Below are 23,347 nucleotides of genomic sequence, written 5' to 3'. Positions count from 1 at the left end.
AGTTAGGTGTATGGGGGAGCACCTACTGCCAAAGGTAACAGTCAGTGCTGGAGAGCTCACCGAGAGCCATGCTAGGAACACAAAGAATGTTTCTTTATTGATTGTATTCTGTGAATAAACTCTATATTAGACCTTCCATTTGTCTTTGTACTACTAAATAATGAGTTAGGTAGATAAGCATTAGCGCATCTCCCAGCAAAGGGTTAAACTCAAAGCAATGACTGGTGAACACTGATGCAAAGACTGATAATGGGGTGTCTCTGAGTGGGTTCCTCACTCCATCCGCCCCCTCACTTTACACCAAACATTTAAATACTCGTATCAAATTTTATTATCAAAATATTTCTGAGCCAAATTGTGTTTAAAAAACAAACTGCTTTTCATCGGTTGCTAACTAAGATGCAGGGAAGCAGACTAAAGAATGGAGGCAACAAGGTGAATATCACAGGTAGTTGCCTGTGTACCACAGGCCACAAAGCTGCAGATTGTACATCACCGTCTCGAAATCACAGATGCAGGTTAGATAACACAGTGCTGCCTCAGCTTCGCACAGCACCAATAGCAGCAAGCACCTTGGTGACTATCATTGAGAGAAGGCTGTGTGTTACAAAGGGGTAAGCTGAAGTTTAGGGTGTGGGTTGAAAATTTTAGAGTGCCATTTTGAGTATATCATTGTGCAGATTGAGTCTTCCAAGGTATGGTGCAAGTATTTTACAGAACGTTGACTATCACACAGTGTTGCTTAAGTGTTTCAGGATATTATTTGAAGATGTAGTTTGACTATTGCAGAGAGTACTGAGTATTTCAAGGTAATTGTATTTCCAAAGGTGTTTTGAGTATACTCAGTCATAGCTTGAATACTTGAAGGTGTAGGTTGGGTATTGCAGAACACAGTCAGCCTATGTTAGGGGATAATTTAACATGTTGCAGGGTGCAATTTGTGTAATTAGAGTAAGTTGGATATTGCAAGGTTTAGTTTGAGTAATTCAGTTTCGGTTCTCCAGGGTGTAATTTCAGTACTGCAGATATGTCAGGCTCTGAGTTGAATATTGCAGGGTTTGGACATAGTGTGATTAGGTGTGGGCTGAATACTTGGCTAAAGAGAAAAGCTTGTGGTTTAGTGGGTATCGCCGCTGCCTCTGAGCCAGAAGCTGCAAGTTCAAGTCCATGTTGGTGCTGGAGGTCAAAGAATGTACATTCATAACATAGCCAAACGGGTTGAGTATCAGCACATGGACTGAAATACAGTAAGAGTGGGAGAGATTCCAGGTCATTCCAATGGTAGAAGTAAACTTGGAGCCTCTACCATCGCTATCCAGCTCCAATCTCCGTAATTGTGTGAAGAGCACATTGCCATAGTGACATGAGTGAACTATAACACACATGCATGCATTGAATATTATAGAGTATTGGTCAGAATTGTTTTGGGGATCAAAACCTGATTGGATATCATGTCAGTGTAGATTTTAAAGATCAGAATATGATTGGCTAGTTTCCCATGATTCATTTGGGAATTGGAGTCTGATTCAATAGTTACTCACGCTCAGCTTGTGAATTGGAGTCAGTTCGGATAGTTTCTCGGGATCAGTTGGGAATCAGAGTCTGATTGAATAGTATCTCATCAGTTTCTGAAAAGAATCTGATTGGATAGTATCTCAGGATCAGTTTCTGAATTGGAATCTGATTGGAAAGTTTATCAGGACTGGTTTCTGAATCAGCATCTGTTGGGACAATCCAGCTGTGCAATTGGAGTCAGTTGGTTAGCTACAGTCCGGCCAATCTTGTGAAGTCCTGAGAGATGAGTTACTTCGTGCTGGTATTGGCTGAGATGGGATTTTACAGCTTCCTGCACCACAGAGTACAGAAACTTTAACAAAAAAAAGCAAAATTATTTCCATGCTGGAAATCTGAAATAAAAGCAGATAATGCTGGTAATACTCAGCAGGCCAGGCACCATCTTGTGGAGACAGAATCCAAGTTAATCTGCCATTCAAGCCTCTTAAAATAACTTAGGAAGGAGTGTAAATGTCTGCATGAGTGAACTATTGAAACTTCAACAAATCCCTCCAAGAATGAGGATCAACTTGTCTGCCAAATAAAAAACTGAACCGTGAATGTGGGTAGCATCTTTGACATTCACCTTGTGGGCTTTGAGTGTTTCCAAAACCCCTGCAAATGTTCACAACACAGTATTTGACATTATGGATTATGAAGTTCTTGAGCAGATTAATATGAAAAAAATGCCAGAGCTGTTGGGGGTTTTGGCAGGTTAACAAGTGGACAAAAGACCAAGTTCAGATGAGTTGTATCCCAGACTGTTTGTGGTAGACGAGGGACAAAGTTACAGGGGTCCTGACCCAAATTTTTAAAATGTCTCTGTTCTCAGGAGGGATCCCAGAGGACTGCAAGAGAGTGAATGTGATTCCACACTTTATGGTTTTCAGTAAGGCCTTTGACAAAGTCCCACATGGGAAACTGATAAAGGAAGTAAAAGCACATGGAATCCAGGACAGCTTGGCAAGATGGATCCAAAAGAGGCAGATAGTGCTGGTCGAAGGCTGTTTGTGTGACTGGAGCCTGATGTGCAGTGGCATACCACAGGGATTAGTGCTGGGTCCTGTCTTGTTTGTGATATTCATAAATGATATGGATGATAATATGTGATAAGTACGATTGCAGATGGCACAAAGATTGGCCAGGCGGTTGATAGTGGGCAAGAAGATCTCAGGTTACAGGAGGATATAGGCAGAGTTGTTCAGATGTGTAGATCAGTGGCAGATGGAATTTAACCCTGATAAATGTGAAGTGATGCACATTGGAAGAAGAAACAAGGTAAGGGAGAATCCAATGAATGGCAAGGCACTAGGAAGCTCAGAGGAGCCAAGGGATCTCGGGGTGCTTGTCCATTGAGCCCTACACCTAAGGTGGCATAAGGTTGATAAGGTAGTTAAGAAGGTACATGAGACACTTGTGTTTATCGGTGGTGGCATAGATGATAAGATCATGGAGGTTATGTTGGAGCTGTACAGGATTTTGGTTAGGCCACAGCTGGACTACTGGGTGCAGTTCTGGTCACCACATTGTAGGAAAGACGTGATTGCACTGGAGGTTTTGCAGAGAATATTCACCAGGATGTTGCCTGGGATGAAACATTTCAGCAATGAAGCGAGGCTGGATAAGCTTGGGTTGTTTTCTTTGGAGAAGAGAAAGATGAAGGAGGATCTGACTGAGGTGTCAAAGATTACAGGGCATGTATAGGGTAAGAGAAAGCAGTGATTCCTCTTTGTCGAAGATTCAAGAACAAGAACTTTAACATTACAGTGAAAGCCAGGATGTTTGGAAGAGATTTGAGGAAAACGATTTTACCCACAGGTTGGTGGGTGTCTGGAATGCGCTGCTTAAGGGGAAGCAGGAAACCTTACAACCTGTAAAAAGTACGAGGATGAGCACTTGATGTGTCGTAATATTCAAAGTTCTGGGCCTGTTGTGAGAAACTGGGACCAGTGTAGGTAGTCGCATATTTCTGGCAGTACAGTGTTGATAAGCTAAAGGTCCTGTTCTGTACTAGAAGATTCTATGAGTACAGCCTGCGATGTCTGCTAAATTCTTTACATTCATTTAAAAGTTACTTTGAGTAAAACATTCACTTGTGCAGTGAAAAATGAATCTGAATAAGGAGAGCTGCTCATGGTTGGAAAGAGGGTACACCTGACTTCTCCACTGAGTGTGTGCAAAACTAGGGCCTGAAGAAATGGGGTTGACCTCTAAGCCAGGTCCTTACTTTTGAATTCAACGTTTATACTCATAAATGCAAGGGTCATGAAGACCTTTTTAATAATCTACACTATTTGTCATACATGCCTAAGAATATAAACTGGATCAAGCAGGGTTTCCAAGCTGAATCCCCAGCACTATCTTCGATCATGACCTATCTTCTGTCTCAAAACTCCATCTGTTCACCCTATCCCCATGTCATTAATTCCATTTGTTTGCAAAATCTGTCAATCTCTGACTTGATGTGTTTGCTGAGTGAACACCTACAGCTCTCTGTGACAAAGAATTCCAATGTGCACACCCCACTGAACGAAGAGCTTTCTTCACATGATAATCCTTGATAGCTAGACTCTTATTCAATGACTTCCATCCTTGGGTTCAGGTTTCCCCAGCCAGAGAAACATCCCCTCAAGAGGATTCTACCCCATCAAGCCCTTTAAACGTTTTAAATTTTTGATACATTTTTAATGCATAATAAGGTAAGCACGCTGTTCACTTGTTTAGGAACCCAAAATTCTGCTCAGTACTTCACATGTGATCTGAGCTATGCCCAGAATAATTACAGTGAACCAACTTTACTCTTATTCTCCAAACCTTTTGGAATGAAGCTGCAGAACATTAGCTTGATGTGGCCACATGTTAAATTTCCTTGATCAATACAGAAGAACACCCATTTCCTTTGAATGCCAATGGTTTGAATCTATTGCCATTTTTAAAAAGTCTGCTTTTCTATTTTTCCCCCCCAGTGGATAAGTTCATACTTGCCCACATAATACCCTATTGATACTTTCTTGCCTATTTACATGAGTATATTCCTTTTTTCAACCTCTCTTCCTCCTCTTCCTCACAGCTTACTTTCCCATCTTACATTGTATCATCAGAAACCTTGATATATTTTACATGGCTCCTAATTTAAGATATTGAAATATATGAGGCATAGGCAATGACCCTTTTGGTATTCCCACTCTCCGTTTTCTGTTCATTAATTAATCTTCAATCCATCTTAAAATCCAATCATATTCGCCCCAAATTTGTCCAATAACCCTGTTAGTTGCAACTTAAAAAAGACATGTTCACTGTTCAACCATATTATGTGTTTTTATGTGCAATCATGTCTCAAATGTCCCTTACTGCTGTTTTCACTTAAAAATTTATAGTTTCCTCCTTTTTCTCTTCCCTCTTTCTTGAATATTTGGGTTTGGTCTACAGGGACCATTCTAAAATCTAAGGAATTCTGGAAAATCAAAACAAATCCATTCACAATGTCTAACTACCTCATTGAAAACTTAGAATGTAGTTCATTGGATCCAAGGGATCTGTTCCAAGTTAGTCCCATTTCTCCAGTAGTATTTCTTCATTGAAACTAAATTACTCAATCTCTCTAAGTCTTTGGTTATCCACTGTTTTGAATGGAGTGAAGACGGATACAAAATATTTGTTTTAAATGCCATTTCCTATTCCCTAGTATAGTTTCTCCTATCTCTACCAATAAACGATCTATGTTTACATTCACTTTTCCCTTCCTTAGATGCTTTGATATCTCTTTACTTTTACTTATTCAGCTAGTTTATTCATATCGTCTTTTCTGTCCATTAATTTGTTCATTATCCTTTTCTGAATTCCTCCTGATTATTGGGCTTGGTAAGCTTTCTTTGGCAAACTTAAGTCAAATAATATAACACAGTCTTTACTTTTTTTTTGCTATCCATGATTGGACCAGTTATCCTGTGGAGTTTTTATTTCTTAAAGAAACGTAATGTATATTTGTCATGAATAATGTATTATATAATTAAATGTTTGCTGTATCTTAGCTACTTTCACATCTTTTAATCTAAGTTCCCAATGTTCCTTTGCTAACATATCCCTCAAACCTATGTAGTTTGCTTTGTTCAGATTTAAATGTGAGTTTCAGGTTTAATCACTCTCAAGCTCAATATAAAACTCCACCACATTCTGATCACTGTTCCCTAAAGGCTCTTTAGTTATGGATTAACCTTTCTCATTGTTCAAAATTATATCTTATTGCCTTGTTAGTTTCTTGATTCCCTGGTCTAGAAAGTGATCTTGAATGCATTCCATGAACTCATCCTCTGCAATATTCCAGCAAGTTTGACCTGCCTAGTCTTTATGAAAGTTAAAGTTCCTCAGGATTACTGATTCACCTTTGTTGCGTGCATCTCTCATTTCTTGGTTTGTATTAAGTCGACTCTTTGGGAGGGATATAAGTTACTCTGACGAGTGTTTTCCATCCCTTGGGGTCTCTTCCGTGATTCTGCTTCTAACCTGTATGTTAAGATCCTTTCTCTCTATTTCCTTTACACAAGTTTTTATTATGGGGGCTACCCCTCCATCTTTTCCATTTAATTTATTTCTTCTTTAAATTGGGTTTCCTGGACTAATTAGTTCCCAACACTGGTCACTTTGCAACCACATCTCCCTAACAGTATTAGATCAAATCCATTAATTTATATCTGTGATGTTAATTCATTTATTTTGTTTTAGATTCTATGCTTTGCATATTCAGATATACTCCCTTAGCTTGAAAGTTTTGTAATTTCCCCTGATGTTACCTTAAGTCACTGGTGATTTATTGCCTTTATCTCTTTCTCTCTCTTTTCCTGAATAATTTCTTTTACTGCTTTGCATAGAATCATATGTTCCCTTCAGCCCAACAAGTCGACACCGACCCTCTGAAGAGTAACCCACCCAGACCTATTCCCCTGCTTCTTTGCACTTACCCCTGACTAATGCACCTAACCTACACATCCCTGAATACTATGGGCAATTTAACACAGCCAATTCACCTAACCTGCACATCTTTGGAGGAAACCGGAGCATCCAGAGGAAACCCACACACGGGGAGATTGTGCAAACTCCACACAGTCGCCTGAGCGGGAATCGAACCCGGGTCCCTGGCGCTGTGAGGCAGCAGTGCTAACCACTGAGCCACAGTGCTGCCCCACTTTATTTATGCGTTTAACCGTTTAATCTGTTTATTCCTGTACCAATGTTAAAACTGTATTAGTAATTCATATTATCACTCCTCATTCTTCCACCTAAGCATACTATTTCATATTTCTCTGTATTAAATTTCATCTACCATGCGTGTTTCCCTTCTCACCAACCTGTAAATGTCCTTCAAGAGCTGATTACTGTCCTCCTCGTTGTTTATTACATTTCCATCTCAAACTTTGGGATCGGAGTGCAGTTTATAGGGTCGGTTTCACTGAACATCCTGTGCCAAAAACCCTTCAGATCAGTGAGGCCGAGGGCTGTTCATAGTGCAAAGTTCCAACAGCGACCCTCTGCTATGACTTTCTGCTGTGGATTTTACAAAAATGTAATGCGAAAGAGCAGAAATGCCAAATCCTACTTTATTAATGTCGACTTTGTGGGTTGTTTATCTACTGCAAGCCAATGTGTTCTAGGAAGTCTTGATGGCGTAACTTTGTAGAGTGAACAAAATGATAACACAGGGCTGCAGCCCTTTCATCTGACCATGCCCCGCATAGAAACGGGTAGACCCTGAGGACAAGAGTCACTTGCATTGCTATAGCCTCCAGGGCTATGGTCCAAGAGCTGCGAAATAGGATTCATTTAGCCAGATCTTGTTGACCAACGCAGACACAAAGGGCCAAATGGCTTCCTGTCTATGAGTCTAAGGAATATCTCCCTTTCCAGCTTGATTTGTGACTGGGTGTTGGGCCATTGCAGGGAGTATAAGCTAACATAGTCTGAGAACTAATGTTAAAGAAACATTACACTTAAGTGACCGTTCATAATCACATGCTTCATTGAAATTCAGATTTAGAAGCTGTGCACTAGTCCTGCTTTCATTGTGACCTAGAAGCCAGCCAGAGTTTATTACCAAAGAGAAGATGCTGCAGTGACAATTTCCCCAACAGCTTTCAACTGATATTGTAAATGCCAATTAAAATTCTTGTGATATGTTACAAAAAATAAGATGTCTCTGCCACTGATCTCCCACTCTCTAAATTTTCAGCCCCACTTTTAAAGCACATATGTGCACATCAGGATTGGGGGGGGGGGTGGTTACAGACCTTTATTGTCTCCCATTCCTCTACCTCAGTCTCCCTCTTTCTCTTGGCCTCTTCCTCTTTCTCTTTGTACTCTCCCTACTCCCCTTCTCTCTACCTTTCCTTCTTCCTCTGTCCCTATATCACTCAATTTTCCCTGGCTCTTACTGTTTCTCCCTTTCCCCTTCTTTGTCTCTCTCTCTCTCTCTCTCTCTCTCACATTCCCTCTCAGATCAATCAGGTGGCTGATCAGCAGCAGTTGGGTGTCAGTGTTGAATGAAGCTGTTGCTGAGTGAAGCTGAAACTGGAACTCCAATGTCACTTCACTAAATAACTAAATAACACAAAAACCTAAGCACTGGTCAAATGTTAATGTTCTTGAAAAGCAAATAGTTACAAAAATTAATGGAAAAATATTTGACACATTGTAGTGTAGTTTGTGCCATTTATACTGAGTGGTGTCGTTAGTGTTAATTGCACTGTTTGGGTTCAGTTTGTATTAGTGATACTGTGTCGTTTAGTTTGTGCCAGTCGGACCCTGTGGTGCAGTTGTATCAGTCAGGCAGTATGTGCTGTTGTTTGTGTCAGTCACACTGCATGGTGTAGTTTGTGTCAGTCATGCTGTGTGGTGTAGTTTGTGTCAGACACACTGTGTGGTGTAGTTTGTGTCAGTCACACTGCATGGTATAGTTTGTGTCAGTCACACTGTGTGGTGTAGTTTGTATCAGTCAGGCAGTGTGCACTGTAGTTTGTATCAGTCAGACAGTGTGCACTGTAGTTTATGTCAGTCGGACTGGGTGGTGTCATTTGTGTCAGTCATACCAGGGAGTATAGCTTGTGTCCATTAGACTGTTGAGCTTAGCTTGTATCGTGTAAGGACAGCAGTCAGCAGGCCTTTGAGCAGTTTGGGAGCCCAGCCGTTGTTTGAGGTAGCTGGATTTCTTACAAGACTGTCAAATATGGCAAGTATTTTTCCACTCCATCTATTTCATCATCATCATCTCTCTCTGCTTCCTCCTTGAGCTTTATTTCATCACTCTTTGGCCCTCTGACTGTTCTGTTTTTTTTCACCTTCAGGGACAAAGTACTTAACTGTCTTCACCTCATTATGTGAAACTCTCACCCAGGCCCTCAAATTCCCCATTCCTACAATTTTTTTAAATACCCTGTCATGAAATATGGTGTTTTTTGGTGTTTTATTGTCCTTCCTTAACTGTTGTAATGACCATTTTCACACCCATTCTTGAACCAAGATTCTGCTCATTATGCACAGCGTCTTCCTTCATGTCTTAGCAACCAGGATTTTTATTGTTTTCCATTTGTAAATTACATGTCTGTGTGTGAATACATGTAGCTGCGTGTGACTGAGCGCAAGTACATTTATGTGAAAGTGATTGCAAGTAGATGTTCACGTACTAAGACTTCTTTCCTGTGCGTGTACATGTGTGTGCATGTGTGCGTATGTGTTGGAGAGAGAAAGAAAAGAAATAAAATGGAAGGGTTTCACAGCTGTAGACCACTCTTTGTCACCACCAGTTGTCCTGAAATACTTGCAATCAATGAAGTTTTTTTTGAAATACGGAAACCAACCTGCATTCAACAAACACCCACAAACAGCAATGCGATCAAGAGCAGATAATCTGTTTTAATTATGCTGATTGAAAGATGAATGTTGACCAGCACTTCAGGGAGAACACTGGTGAATGTCTTCAAAACAATATCACAGGATCTTTTACACCTGCCTGAGCTGACAGAGTTTAACTTCTCCTTCGAAAGATGCTGTTGCAGTTTGTGGAAATTTGTTCAGCTTGAATTGGCTTCTGTACTTCCTACATTACACTTCAGAAGCACTTCGGGACATCTGGTGGCCAGGAAAGGTAGTAAACAAATGTAAAGTCTTTCCATTTTATTTTCATTGCACACATCACATACACAGCCATGTTCACCTGTACTTGGATTTGACAGTGCAGGATTCCTTCCGTACTGCACTGAAGCGTCAGCTTTGATCTTTGTGCTCCAGCTGAGGTGTGGATCTTGAACCCAGATTTTGTGACTCAGAGGTGACAGGGTTATCAATGCAGCCACAGCTGACGAGTGCGTATGTGAGTATTTTGTGCAAGTATAAGCATAAAACATGAGCAAGCAGATGGACTCAAAGTTTTATTATTTCTCAGGGATATATTAAAGATTGGCTCTTATATCTGAGGGCTGGAAAACAGCATAAAAAATCAATCCAGCCTTTCAAACAAAGGGGCAGGATTGCTCCAATCTCTTGTGCTGCACATTATTTCCTTCACTATTGTTAAAAATCAAGCCTTCAGAAGATATTTAATGTTTAAGCAAAATATATTCTTTTTTTTTAAAAGAACTCACTAGGCAACAGATGTGCTAGCATAGTGGCTGAGAATCCAGAGGACTGGAATTCGAGAGTTCAAATCTCACCAAGAGACGTGGAGAGTTTAAATTCAATTGATAAAGGAAAGCTGGAATGAAAAAGCTGGTATTGATAGTAATGACAGAAATCTACCAGATTGTCATAAAGCTCTACCTGGATTACTGATGCCCTTTTGGAAAGGAAATCTCAATCTGAGCTGGATCAGAATCCAGAGCCTCAGCGATATGGTGAGTGATTAACTATAGTCAGGGATGACCCAGGAAGCCACTCATTGTCCATTTCTCATTTTCTTGGGAAGTTCCTTGATCCCTGTGTGTAAAACAAAAACTGATTAGAAGATGGCACTTTTTTTTGACAGAAGGTTATGGAGAAACCACCAGACTTTTAAATAACTTCTGAAAATCAAACTAATGGCAAAAAGATCTTAGAAAATCTCTTGTTCAAGGAGATTGAATCACTGATGTTAGAATCATTGGGTTTCCGTAAATTGTATCATGAAGCTAATTATATGGAAGATTTAACATTATATAAAGAACATCTTATGACCTTGATCTCCAAAGTTGTTTCTGAGAATCATCCCTGGTGTGGAAAGAACTACAGCACCTGGTATACAGACAGTAAAATCCTACATTCGGCAATGAGATACATTTTCGTTAAATCTGTGGGGATACTTTTGGGGATATTGATAGTCGGATAAATGTCAGCTTGGAGAGTTTCCAGATCCCATAGCACTTTTCATCCACCAATGACAGTTCAATCAGGTTGAATTTCCATTTGAAAGATGTCACCTTTGCAAATGTGAGACTCCTTCAGTACTGAGGCATCAGCCTGTGAACGTTCACACTTGGAGGCAAGTGTGTCCAAGTTGACACTGACTCTCATTCAGTTAAGTGAGTTTGTTATTTACTAATCTGTACACTCACTCAATGGGAAACCAAACAGATTACTGTATACTCACTCAGATTCCATCTTTGAAGAAATTAAGGAACATTCAAAGAACTGGTTCAGGCCACAAGGATGTTTTATTGTTATTTCCCAGGCTCCACTGCCATTCTGACATATATAGAGCATTGGGAGTCTGCTCCCATTGAGGAACACAACGCTAGTGACAGGCAGGTACTGAATTACAGAAGCACAGAATTGTTATAGGGTAGAAGGATGCCATTTACATGTTATTTCTGCACTGGCTTCTGAATAAGCAGTATGTCTTAGTGTGACCCTTCTGCCTTCTCCTCATTACTATATATTGCTCCTATTCACATAATCATCTAAAGTCTTCTTGAATGTCTGAATTAAACTTACCTCCAACACACTTGCATGGTATGTATTCCAGATACAAAACAGAAATTGCTGGAAAAGCTCAGCAGGTCTGGCAGCATCTGTGGAGAGAAATCAGAGTTAACATTTCAGGTTGAGTGACCCTTCCTCAGAACAGACACTGTGCATTCCAGACAGTAACTACTCACTGTGTGAAAATGTTTTATCACACTCTGCATTGTCTTATTTTGCAAATGAATTTAAATTTGTACTTTATTTTTCTCAATCCTTTTATGAGCAGGAAGTTTCTCCCTATCTACTCTGTCCATATCCTTCATGTTTTCTAATATTACCAATAAATCACCTCTTAGCCTGCTTCTCTTTAAGGAAAACAGTCCCAACTTCTGCAGTCTATCTTTATGACTGAGGTTTCTCATGCATGGAACTATATTCATAAACCTTTTCTGCATTCTCTCCAATGCATTCTCATCCTTCATAAAGTGTGGTGTCCAGAACTGAGTACAATACTCCAGCAGAGGTCTAGCTACTATCTAATACAAGATCAGTATCACTTCCTTCCCCTTGTACTCTATGATCCTATTATATCAGTTGAAGACTCTGTATTCTTTATTAACCGCTGTCTCCACCAGGCCTACCACCTTGACTAGCTTATGTACACATACAAGGAGACAGTGAGGACTGAGATGCTAGAGATCAGAGTTGAGAGTGTGTTGCTGGAAGAGCACAGCAGGTCAGGCAGCATCTGAGCAGCAGGAAAATCGACGTTTTGGGCCAGAGCCCTTGATCAGGTTTGTATACGCACATACACCCAGGCCTCTCTGCTCCTGCAAATGCTTTGGAATTGTTCCTTCTATTTTGTACTGTCTCTCCATGTTCTTTCCACCAAATTATATCACCTCAAACTTCTCTGCATTGAACCTCACCTACCCACTCCATCAGCTAGTCAACGTTGGACTGCCCTCCTCAAAACCTAGAATGCTTGGATGTTTTGTATTGTCACCAAACTTTGAAATTGTCTTCTGATTAGATCATGACTATATCAGGAAAAGTGAGGGTTCCAAGACCAACTCCTGGAGAACTACACACCACTTAACATAGAACATAGAACAGTACAGCACAGTATAGGCCTTTTATCCTACTCTAAGGTCAGACTAACCTACATACCTTTCTTTGTAATATCTTTCATGTGCCTATCCAAGAGTCACTTAAATGTTCCTAATATATTTGACTCTACTATGACTGCCAGCAGTGCATTCCACACACCCACCACTCTCTGTGTAACGAACCTACCTCTGACATCTCCCCTAAACCTTCCTCCAATCACCTTAAATTTACGCCCCCTCATGATATTTTCACCTTGGGGAAAAATCGCTGGTTATCCACTCTATCTACGCCTCTCAATATCTTGTACACCTCTATCAGGTCACCTCTCATCCTTCTTCGCTCTAATGAAAAGTCCGAGCTCTGTGAACCTTTCTTCATAAGACCTGCCTCCAGTCCAGGCAGCATCCTGGTAAATCTCCTCTGCACTCTCGCGAAAGCTTCCACATCTTTCCTATAATGAGGTCACCAGAATTGAACACACTATTCCAAGTGTGATTTAACCAGGCCTCTATAGAGCTGCAGCATAACCTCACAGGTGTTAAACTCAAACCCCCATTAATGACAGCCAACACACCATACGCCTTCTTAACAACCCTGTCAACTTGGGTGACAGGTTTGAGGGATCTATGGACATGGACCCCAAGATCCCTCTGTTTCTGCACACTGCCAAAAATCATGCCTTTAACCCTGTATCTTGCATTCAAATTTGACCTCACACAGTGAATGACTTCACACTTTTCCAGGTTGAACTCCATCTGCTACTTGTCAGCCCAGTTCTGCATCCTGTAAATGTCCGGTTGCAACCTACAACAGCCCTCCACTCTCCAGCATCCTTCATGTCATTGACAAACTTACTAACCCACACTTACACTTCCTCATCCAAGTCATTTATAAAAATCACAAAAAGCAGAGGTCCCAGAACTGATCTCTGTGGACCACTACTGGTCAGGCTGAATTCTTTCCATTTATGACCACCCTATGTATTCTCTGGGCCAGGGGAAAGTGAGGACTGCAGATGCTAGAGATCAGAGTCGAGAGTGTGATGCTGGAAAAGCTCAGCAGGTCAGGCAGCATCCGAGGAGTAGGAGAATCGAGCATAAGCCCTTCATCAGGAATGAGGCTTGTGGGTTGGGGCTTAGAGATAAATAGGAGGGTGGTGGGTAGGGGGAGGTAGCTGGGAAAGTGATAAGTGGATGAAAGTGAGGGAGAAGGTGATAGGTCAGAGGGGGGCAGTGATGGACGGATCTGGAGGGGGGTGCCAAGTTGGAGGCTTGGGACTGGGACAATGTGGGGGGGAGGGGAAATGAGGAAGCTGTTGAAATCCACATTTATCCCATATGGTTGCAGGGTCCCAAGGTGGAGTATGAGGCATTCCTCCTCCAGGCGTCGGGTGGTAACGGTTTGGTGGTGGAGGAGGCCCAGGACCTGGATATCGGAGTGGGACATGGAGTTGAAGTGTTCATCCACGGGGCGGTGGGGTTGGTGGGTGCAGGTGTCCCAGAGATGTCCTCTGAAACAATCCGCAAGACTCTTAGATGGGCCAGCCAATTCTGTATCCAGACAGATTTCCCTGTATCATATGCCTCCTTACTTTCTGAATGAGCCTACCATGGGGAACCTTATCAAATACCTTGCTAACGTCCATGTACACTGCATCCACTGTCTCCCCAGTGTAGAGGAGACCACACCGGTGCAATGGATGCAATCGATAACATTGGTAGAGATGCAGAATTTCTGACGGATGTTGAAGGACCCCTTGGGGCCTTGGACAGAGGTGAGGGGAGTGGTGTGTACGCAGGTTTTACACTTCCTGCGGTGGCAGAGGAAGGTGCCAGGAGTGGGGTGTGGGCTGGTGGGCGGTGTGGATCTGACAAGGGAGTCGCGGAGGGAATGGTCTTTTTGGAACGCTGACGGGGGAGGAAAATATATTTCTGATGATGGGGTCCATTTGGAGGTGGTGCAAGTTCAAAGTTTGTGTGAAGATTTGTAGCTCGGGTGCTCGTTGTTATGGTTCTGTTCGCCGAGCTGGGAATTTGTGTTGCAGACGTTTCGTCCCCTGTCTAGGTGACATCCTCAGTGCTTGGGAGCCTCCTGTGAAGCGCTTCTGTGATCTTTCCTCCAGCATTTATAGTGGCCTGTCTCTGCCGCTTCCGGTTGTCAGTTCCAGCTGTCTGCTGCAGTGGCCGGTATATTGGGTCCAGGTCGATGTGCTTATTGATTGAATGTGGTGGAAGTGGTGGAGGATGATGCGTTGTATGCGAAGGTTGGTGGGGTGGAGGTGAAGATCAAGGGGGTTCTGTCCTTGTTGCTTTGGGAGGGGTGGGATTCAAAGGCGGGGGTGCGTGAAGTGGAGGAGATCCCTTCACATGTGGTTGATAATGACCTCCAGCGCATTTCCTCCATCTCACGCACCACCGCCTTTGAACCCCCACCCCTCCCAACAGCACCGCGTCCACCACCTCATCTACTGTCCCCATTGGACCCAGTGTGGTCTCCTCTACATCGGGGAGACAGGACACCTTCTTGCAGATTGTTTCATAGAACATCTCTGGGATACTGGGAGGGTTGCAATGGTAGGGGATTTTAACTTTCCAAAAACTGGGACTGCTGTAGTGTTAAGGGCTTGAATGGGGAGGAATTTGTTAAATAAGTTCAAGAAAATTTCTGGGCGGCACGGTGGCACAGTGGCACAGTGGTTAGCACTGCTGTCTCACAGCGCCAGAGACCCGGGTTCAATTCCCGCCTCAGGCGACTGTCTGTGTGGAGTTTGCACATTCTCCCCGTGTCTGCGTGGGTTTCCTCCAGGTGCTCCAGTTTCCTCCCAGAGTCCAAAAAATGTGCAGGTCAGGTGAATTGGCCATGCTAAAATTGCCTGTAGTGTTAGGTAAGGGGTAAATGTAGGGGTATGGGTGGGTTGCGCTTCGGCGGGGCGGTGTGGACTTGTTGGGCCGAAGGGCCTGTTTCCACACTGTAAGTAATCTAATCTAATCTGTTCCCAATTTAGGCACCCCAGCTCCTGCCTAATAGCACTGTAACTCCCCCTGCTCCAATTAAGTATTTTCCCACACCGTCTGCTCCTGTCCCTCTCCATGACTATAGTAAAGGTCAGGGAATCGTGATCACTGTCACCAAAATGCTCTCTCACCGATGGATCTGACGCTTGGCATGGTTCATTACCAAGCACCAAATCCAATATGGCCTCCCCTCTAGTCGGCCTATCTATGTATTGCATCAGGAACTCTTCCTGGATACACCTGACAAAATCTTCTCCATCCAAACTATTTGTATGAAGGAGGTTCCAATCAATATTAGGGAAATTAAAGTCACCCATAGCAATAACCCTGTTACTTCTTCATCTTTCCAAAATCTGCCTCCCAATCTGCTCTTCCATGTCTCTGTTGTCATTGGGGGGCCTGTAGAAAACTCCCAGTAAAGTGACTGCTCCTTTCCTGTTAGTGACTTGCATCCATACTGACTCTGTAGACAAACCCTCCTCAACAATCTCCCTTTCTGCAGCTGTGATACTATCCCTGATTAGCAATGCCACTTCCCCACCTCTTTTACCTCCCTCCCTATTCCTTTTGAAACACTTAAACAATGGAATATCCAATAACCATTCCTGACCCTGTAATATCCAAGTCTGTGTAATGTCCACAGCATGGACCAAGTACTGATCCATGCTCTGAGTTTGTCATTCTTATTCCTCATATTTCTTGCATTAAAACAGACACACTTCAACCCATCACACTGACTGTACTTTTGCCTTATCAAGTACCTATCCCTTTTCACAGACTCTCTGCATGCTGTATCTGGTTGTGAACTACCTACACCATTATCTGATCCATAGCTCAGGCACTCCCCCCACCCCCACTCGCTAATCTTGTTTAACCCTTCCCAAAGAGCTCTAGCAAACCGCCCGCTGAGGATATAGGTGCCCCCCCAGTTCAGGTGCAACCTGTCCTTCTTGTACAGGTCCCACCTTCGCGAGAAGATGTCCCATTGAGCCACATATCTGAAGCCTCCCTCCTACAACAGCCCTGCAGCCACATGTTTAGCTACACTCACTCTGTTCCTAGCCTCACTAGCACATGGCACTGGTAGCAGTCCTGAGATTATTACTCTGCTTGACCTGCCTTCTAGCTTCCAACCTAACTCCCTGTACAGAGGAACCTCGATTATCCGAACAAGAGGGGCGGGCACTATTGCGTTCGGGTAATTGATTCAATGCCTTTCCACTGGGGCTCGGAGTTTTCTGTTAAGTCCACTCCCCGTTCAGGAGACTAAGCAGCAGCTCACCGTGCATGAGGCCCACCCCCAACCCCCCCAACCACATCTGACACCCCCCAACCCTGTCCAACACCACCCCCAACCCCATCCGACACCACCCCCCCAACCCTGTCCAACACCACCCCCAACCCCATCCGACACCACCCCCCCAACCCTGTCCAACACCACCCCCAATCCCATCCGACACCCCCCCAACCCCATCCGACACCCCCCCAACCCCATCCGACACCCCCCCCAACCCTGTCCGACACCACCCCCCAACCCTGTCCGACACCACCCCCCAACCCCATCCGACACCCCCCCCAACCCCATCCGACACCCCCCCAACCCCATCCGACACCCCCCCCAACCCTGTCCGACACCACCCCCCCAATCCCATCCGACACCCCCCCCAACCCTGTCCGACACCACCCCCCAACCCCATCCAACACCCCCCCAACCCCATCCAACACCCCCCCAACCCCATCCGACACCCCCCCAATCCCATCCGACACCCCCCCAACCCCATCCGACACCACCCCACAAACCCCCTCCGACACCCCCCCAACCCCATCCGACACCCCCCCAACCCCGTCTGACACCACCCTCTCCCGCGCGCAACCCTGTCTGACACCAACCCCCCTGCCCCCCCGTCCACCCTAAACCCTTATCTGACCCCCATCCCCACCCACCCCCCGCCTCTCTGCGGGGCAGCCGGGCTGGACACCAACAACAAAGCTGCTGCTGCTGCTGGGGTGTGAGTCTCCAAATAGTGCACGCACAGACACACACACACAACTTTTTACTGCAACATTTTGACAAGTTCCACCTCTGCCCTGTACAGGACAATGTTAGAGAGATTATCTGGGGAAGAGGGGCTTTCGGGTACACCCCTATGTAGAACTCCAGGGAAAGAGTGTGGGGAGAGAGAGGTGGCGGGAAGTCAGTCACTTGGAGACGGTGTCTGGGCTCCCATTGATGTCCAGGACTATTCTCGGCAACATTTCAGTAAGCCAAGTTCACTTTTAATCACTGTAAACAAAAGACATAATTTGAGTTGGAAACACATCTTTGATGTAATGTTTCTGTGGGGACCTTGAGATCTCCTTCGGGTAATCCGATATTCAGATAATTGGTATTCTGATAACCGAGGTTCCTCTGTATTCTCTTTTCAGGTCCTCCTCCCTTTTTCTGCCTATGCCATTAGTACTGATGTATACCATGAATTCTGGCTGCACTCCCTCCCCCTTTCTGCCTTCAGTCCAAAAAGTATCTATTAACCAATACTGCCCATCCCTCAGTCAATCTTGTATCCATGTTTCTGCTCTTTTTATTGCATGAGCTCTAACTTTGCTCTCTAGTGTGCATTTAACACCTTTTGGAAAACCATTTACACCACATCAAAAGCATTATCATCATCACTCTCTTTAAAAAATCCTCTAAGTCAGTTACACATGATTTTTCCTTTAAATCCATGTTGGCTCTTTCTAATTAAACCCAGTTGACTATATGACTAATAATTCTGTCTAGAATGAGTTTCCCCGCCACCAAAGTTAAATTGACTACTGGATTTATCCTCAGTCATGCCTCAGCCTCCAAAGTCAGTCCCCTTTTTGGTCCCTAATCACCCTTACCCCTTTTACCACTCTTTTATTGTTTAAGTACCTGTGGAAGATTTTTGGATTCCCTTTTATATTAATTGCCAATCTCTTTTCATACTCCCTCTTGCTTCTCTTATTTACTTTTTCACCTCATTTCTGAACCTCCTCTATTCAGCCTAGTTTTCTACTTGACACCTGTCATAAGCAAACATTTTCTTCTTTATCTTAATTTCAATCTCCTTCTCCTATTTCCTGAATCTAAGAAGCTACTTGCAAAATACCCAAGCTCTTACAAACTCAACTCATACATAATACTTGCCTGAAATGTTGATTCTCCTGCTCCTCTGATGCCTGACCTGCTGTGCTTTTCCAGCACCACACTCTCGACTCTAATCTTCAGCATCTGCAGTCATACGTGACCCTTCCTACTGAGAGTCAGAAATCAAAGAATTCAGACTTTAGGTAATCTCAACGCACTTTACAACCAGTGAGTATTTCTGAAGTGTACGCACTGACAGATTGAGGAAATGCCAGCAGCTAATTTGCACAGCACAAATCCCACAGTCAGCAATGTGTTCATTTGTTTTAGTGATTATGATTAAAGAATAAATTTGACGAGGACACCAGGGAAAAATCTGCTGATTGACTTCAAAGTAGCACTATGGAATCTTCTACATCGATCTGAAAGAGCTGCTGGAACAATGGTTTAAGCAGTCATGCAAAAGACAGTGCCTCGGAAAGTGCAGCACTTCTTGGATACTGAACTGGAATTTTAGCCTGGAGATGCTCAAGTCTCTAAGAGTACATCTTGAAACCATGACATTCTGACTCAGAGGTGAGAGATTCTCACCAATTGTGCCACAGCTGAGCTCTTCCTTCAATCCAATTGAGTTGGGCTTGATTTCAAATGCTAGAGCTGCCAGGACAGTGCGCTGTGTTTCCCAGTGCACCATACAACCCTTACTTATCAGTAATCACCCACTACTGTGCTCTGGTTCAGCCAGCATCACTTTTACACACCCTGTGGCTCTTTGGACTGTGGTAAATGTCACTCAGACAAGCACAGGGGGCTCACTATAAAGGAATGATCAAATTGAGCCAACATATTTAGACCACACTCAAATGTAGTGTGAGAGATTGTTTTCCATCCTTTAGCAGAACAGATTAATGTGGAGCCAGCTCTGTCACAAGTAACTTAAGCTTCAGAATTCTTCTCATTAGGAATGCTTTCATGTCTCACAGTTTTCTGAAACGACCAAGTTGCCTACTGGGACCATTTGATCATACATTGCATGTCAAAAGCCCAATTCTTCATGAATAATATTTTGTTTATACATTTGTTTTGTTTATATGCTGTTGTGAGTATATCTTAAATGCATATCTGCACGTCAGATTATTTATGTACATATATACAGAGTCAAAAAGTGTGGCGCTGGAAAAGCACAGCCAGTCAGACAGCATCTGAGGAGCAGGAGAGTCAACGTTTCGAGCCTAAGCTTTTCATCAGGAATACACAGTGTGTCATGTATATATCTGTCAGTATTTTATCCATGTATGTGTGTCTGACAATATATGTATATGACAGTATATCTGTTTGTCAATAGACATCACTGCATCACATATACATCATCTGTGTGTTTGCTTTTCTGTCAGAATGTCTTTCCATGCACTCATGTTTACCTATTGCCTGATTGGGTAGCTATGTGTGTGTATTTGTCTGTCTGCCTACCATAAGACATGTATTTAAATGCATATTGTAAGCATCATTCTGCCTGGCTAATGTTCACACAGATTGCTCTATCATTTCAAACAAGATAAACTGCTGCTTCAGGAAATGCCTGCGTATTGCTCAAAGTAGATTTCTCATTTGTGCTGCTTCACCTGAGGTGTACCATCTGTTACACAGACTGTAACACAAACAAACAAGCACGCACATATTCAGAGTCACAATTGTACATAGGAACGTAGAGAAAAGAATAATAGCAGGAGTAGGCGATTAAGCTGTTTGAATCTGCTCCACCATTCAGTATGATCATGACTGATCATCCAACTCCGTACCCTGATCCCAGTTTGTCCCCATTCCCTCAATCACTTTAGCCATAAGAACTATATTTAACTCCTTCTTGCAATCATTCAATATTTTGGCCTCAACTGCTTTCTGTGACAATGAATTCCACGGGCTCACCACCTTCTGGGTGAAGAAATTTCTACTCATCTCAGTTCTAAATGGCTTACTCCATCTTAAGCTGTGAACCTTAAATCTGACTGTGTAATCCTTCCACTGCTGAATAAACAGGAACATCACACAGTTCCACAGTGAGTAACCTGTACCCTGTCGAATAAACAGAAACATCACACAGTTCCATAGTGAGTAATCCTTACCCTGCTGAATAAACAGGAGAATCACACAGTTACATACTCCTTACCCTGCTGAAAAACTCAGCAATGTGTACTGGTGTACAATTTCCTGTTATTGGCACTGTGAACTGTGCCTAGCAAGGCAGTCTTACAGGTACTGCATGTTCTACACATCCCTTCCTGTGGAAACTCCCGTGCTAATTCTTGCTCATTAAAGGGTTTCAGCAACCAAAGACTTCTTTGATCAGCACAAAATATTAGAAAACCTAAAAATTGTTTCTGGGCAACGTTGGGAGCACAGACATTAAAAAGGTCACATGTGGATAAGGAGCTGATGTGGTCTATGGAATTGCTGGCAAGGTTTCAAGGTATCATTTCTAGAGGATAGTGGCACAGAATGCCTGTGCACAGATGGATCACCAATCACAACACGAAGAGGAGATACAAGCAGGTGAGGCAACAGTCAACCCCTCCCAGGGTAAAGCCTGATGAGATGAGGACCGCCATGTGGATTATTTTCGATTCATTCACAGAACGTGGGTGTCACTGACGGGGCCAGCAGTTATTGCCCATCCCTGGTTGCCCTGGAGAAGGTGGTGGAGAGCTGTCTTCTTGAGTTGCTGTATATTCCATCTTTTACAAAGTACAGAAGCAGGGTACAAATACAGACCTTGTCTAGAACTCCAACAGAAAATTTAAGTACAGATGGATGCAGTGGGTGTGGAACTGATGTTAGAGCATAGTAAGGAAAAGAAAAACAAATAAGAGTTATCAATGACATATGATGGCCCAACTAATCTTATAATCATAGAGTCATAGTCACAGAATCATACAGCGTGGAAGCAGACCCTTTGGTCCAACTCGTCCATGCCAACCAAGTATCCTCAACTGAGCATTTGGCCTGTATCCCGCTAAATCTTTCCTCTTCATATCCCTGTCCATGCTTCATTTAAATGTTGTAATTGTGCTCATCTTTACCACTTCCTATGGCAACTCATTCCAAATACGAACCACCCTGTGTGAAAATGTTGCGCCTCAGGTCCCTTTCAAATCTTTCCCCTCTCACCTTACACCTACACCCTATAGTTGTGGACTTCTATACCCTGGAAAAAAAGGATCTTGGCTATTCACTTTACCTATGCCTCTCATGATTTTATAAACCTCTACAAGGTTACCCCTCTGCCTCCAACACTGCAGGGAAAAAGTCCTAGCTGTCTAGCCTCTCCTTATAACTCAAACCCCCTAGTCCCAGCAGCACTTTTTTTTGTTTAATGGCATATCCAGTTTTCTAAAAGTGCCTCACCAATGTCCTGTACAGTCGCAACATGATGTCCCAACTCCTATACTCAATGCTCTGACCAATGAAGGTAAGCATGCCAAATGCCTATCTTCACCATCCTGTCTACCTGTATACCACAAAATAGTGCAACAGTACAATCAGTACTTTTGATTCCAAGTATTACTGATATTTTTTGTTGGTTTTGCACTCTGTGGAAAAAGCTGCCCTTAGATAGCCATCTTTGTTACATTTTGGTGGGGAAATAACATAAATATATGCTTTCAGGACCAATTGCAATATGGATTTACTAAAGCAAATTAATATGCCTACTCAAGAATGCAATGAGAAATCTGTCCTCTAAATAAACAAGAACACAGTGAGTGATCCTTATTCTAAATAAGCAGGGACATAGTGAGTAACCTTTACTTTAAATACACAGGAATACAGAGAAACATTCCATAAAAGAAACAGGAACAGAGTGGGAAATCCATGCTCCAAGTAAGCAGGGACACAAGAGTAACACTTACTCTAAAGAATCAGGAAGACAATGAAAAATCCTTACTGTAACTAAACATGAACACAGAGTATAACTCTTGCTGTTAATCAACAAGAACACAAAAGGTAGGCCTTCTTCTAAATAAACAGCAACACTGAGTAATCATTGCTTTAAATGAACTGAGCTGAAAATGTGTTGCTGGAAAAGCGCAGCAGGTCAGGCAGCATCCAAGGAGCAGGAGAATCTACGTTTCTGGATTCCTGAAGAAGGGCTGATGCCCGAAACGTCGATTCTCCTGCTCCTTGGATGCTGCCTGACCTGCTGCGCTTTTCCAGCAACACATTTTCAGCTCTGATCTCCAGCATCTGCAGCCCTCACTTTCTCCTTTAAATGAACTGAAACATGGTGACAGACCTTTGCTTTAAATGGCAACAAGAACACAGAGAGTAAGAATTACTTGACATGAATAGGAACATGGTGAGTAACTCTTCCTTTAAACAAAAAGGAACACAGTGAGTCACCCTTACCTTAAATAAACATGGTGTGGAGGTGCCAGTGTTGGACTGGGGTGGACAAAGGTAAAAATCACACAACACCGGGTCCAACAGGTTTATTTGGAAGCACTAGCTTTCGGAGCGATGCTCCTTCATCAGGTGGTTGAGGAGTACAAGATCATATTTCCCAATCTTTACGATCTTGTACTCCACAACCACCCGATGAAGGAGCGTCGCTCCGAAAGCTAGTGCTTCCAAATAAACC

General features: G+C 43.1%; 1 protein-coding gene across 1 annotated transcript in view; it reads left to right on the top strand.

Moving 5' to 3' along the window:
- LOC140469626 (uncharacterized) overlaps positions 1–23,347 on the top strand; it is a 321,689-nt gene that overhangs the window by 163,563 nt on the left and 134,779 nt on the right. The window lies entirely within an intron of this gene.

The sequence above is a fragment of the Chiloscyllium punctatum genome, chromosome 49 (genome assembly GCF_047496795.1).
Source record: "Chiloscyllium punctatum isolate Juve2018m chromosome 49, sChiPun1.3, whole genome shotgun sequence".
NCBI lineage: Eukaryota > Metazoa > Chordata > Chondrichthyes > Orectolobiformes > Hemiscylliidae > Chiloscyllium > Chiloscyllium punctatum.
The sequence above is the reverse complement of the archived record's forward strand: the minus strand, read 5'-3'. Positions and strand labels throughout refer to the sequence as shown.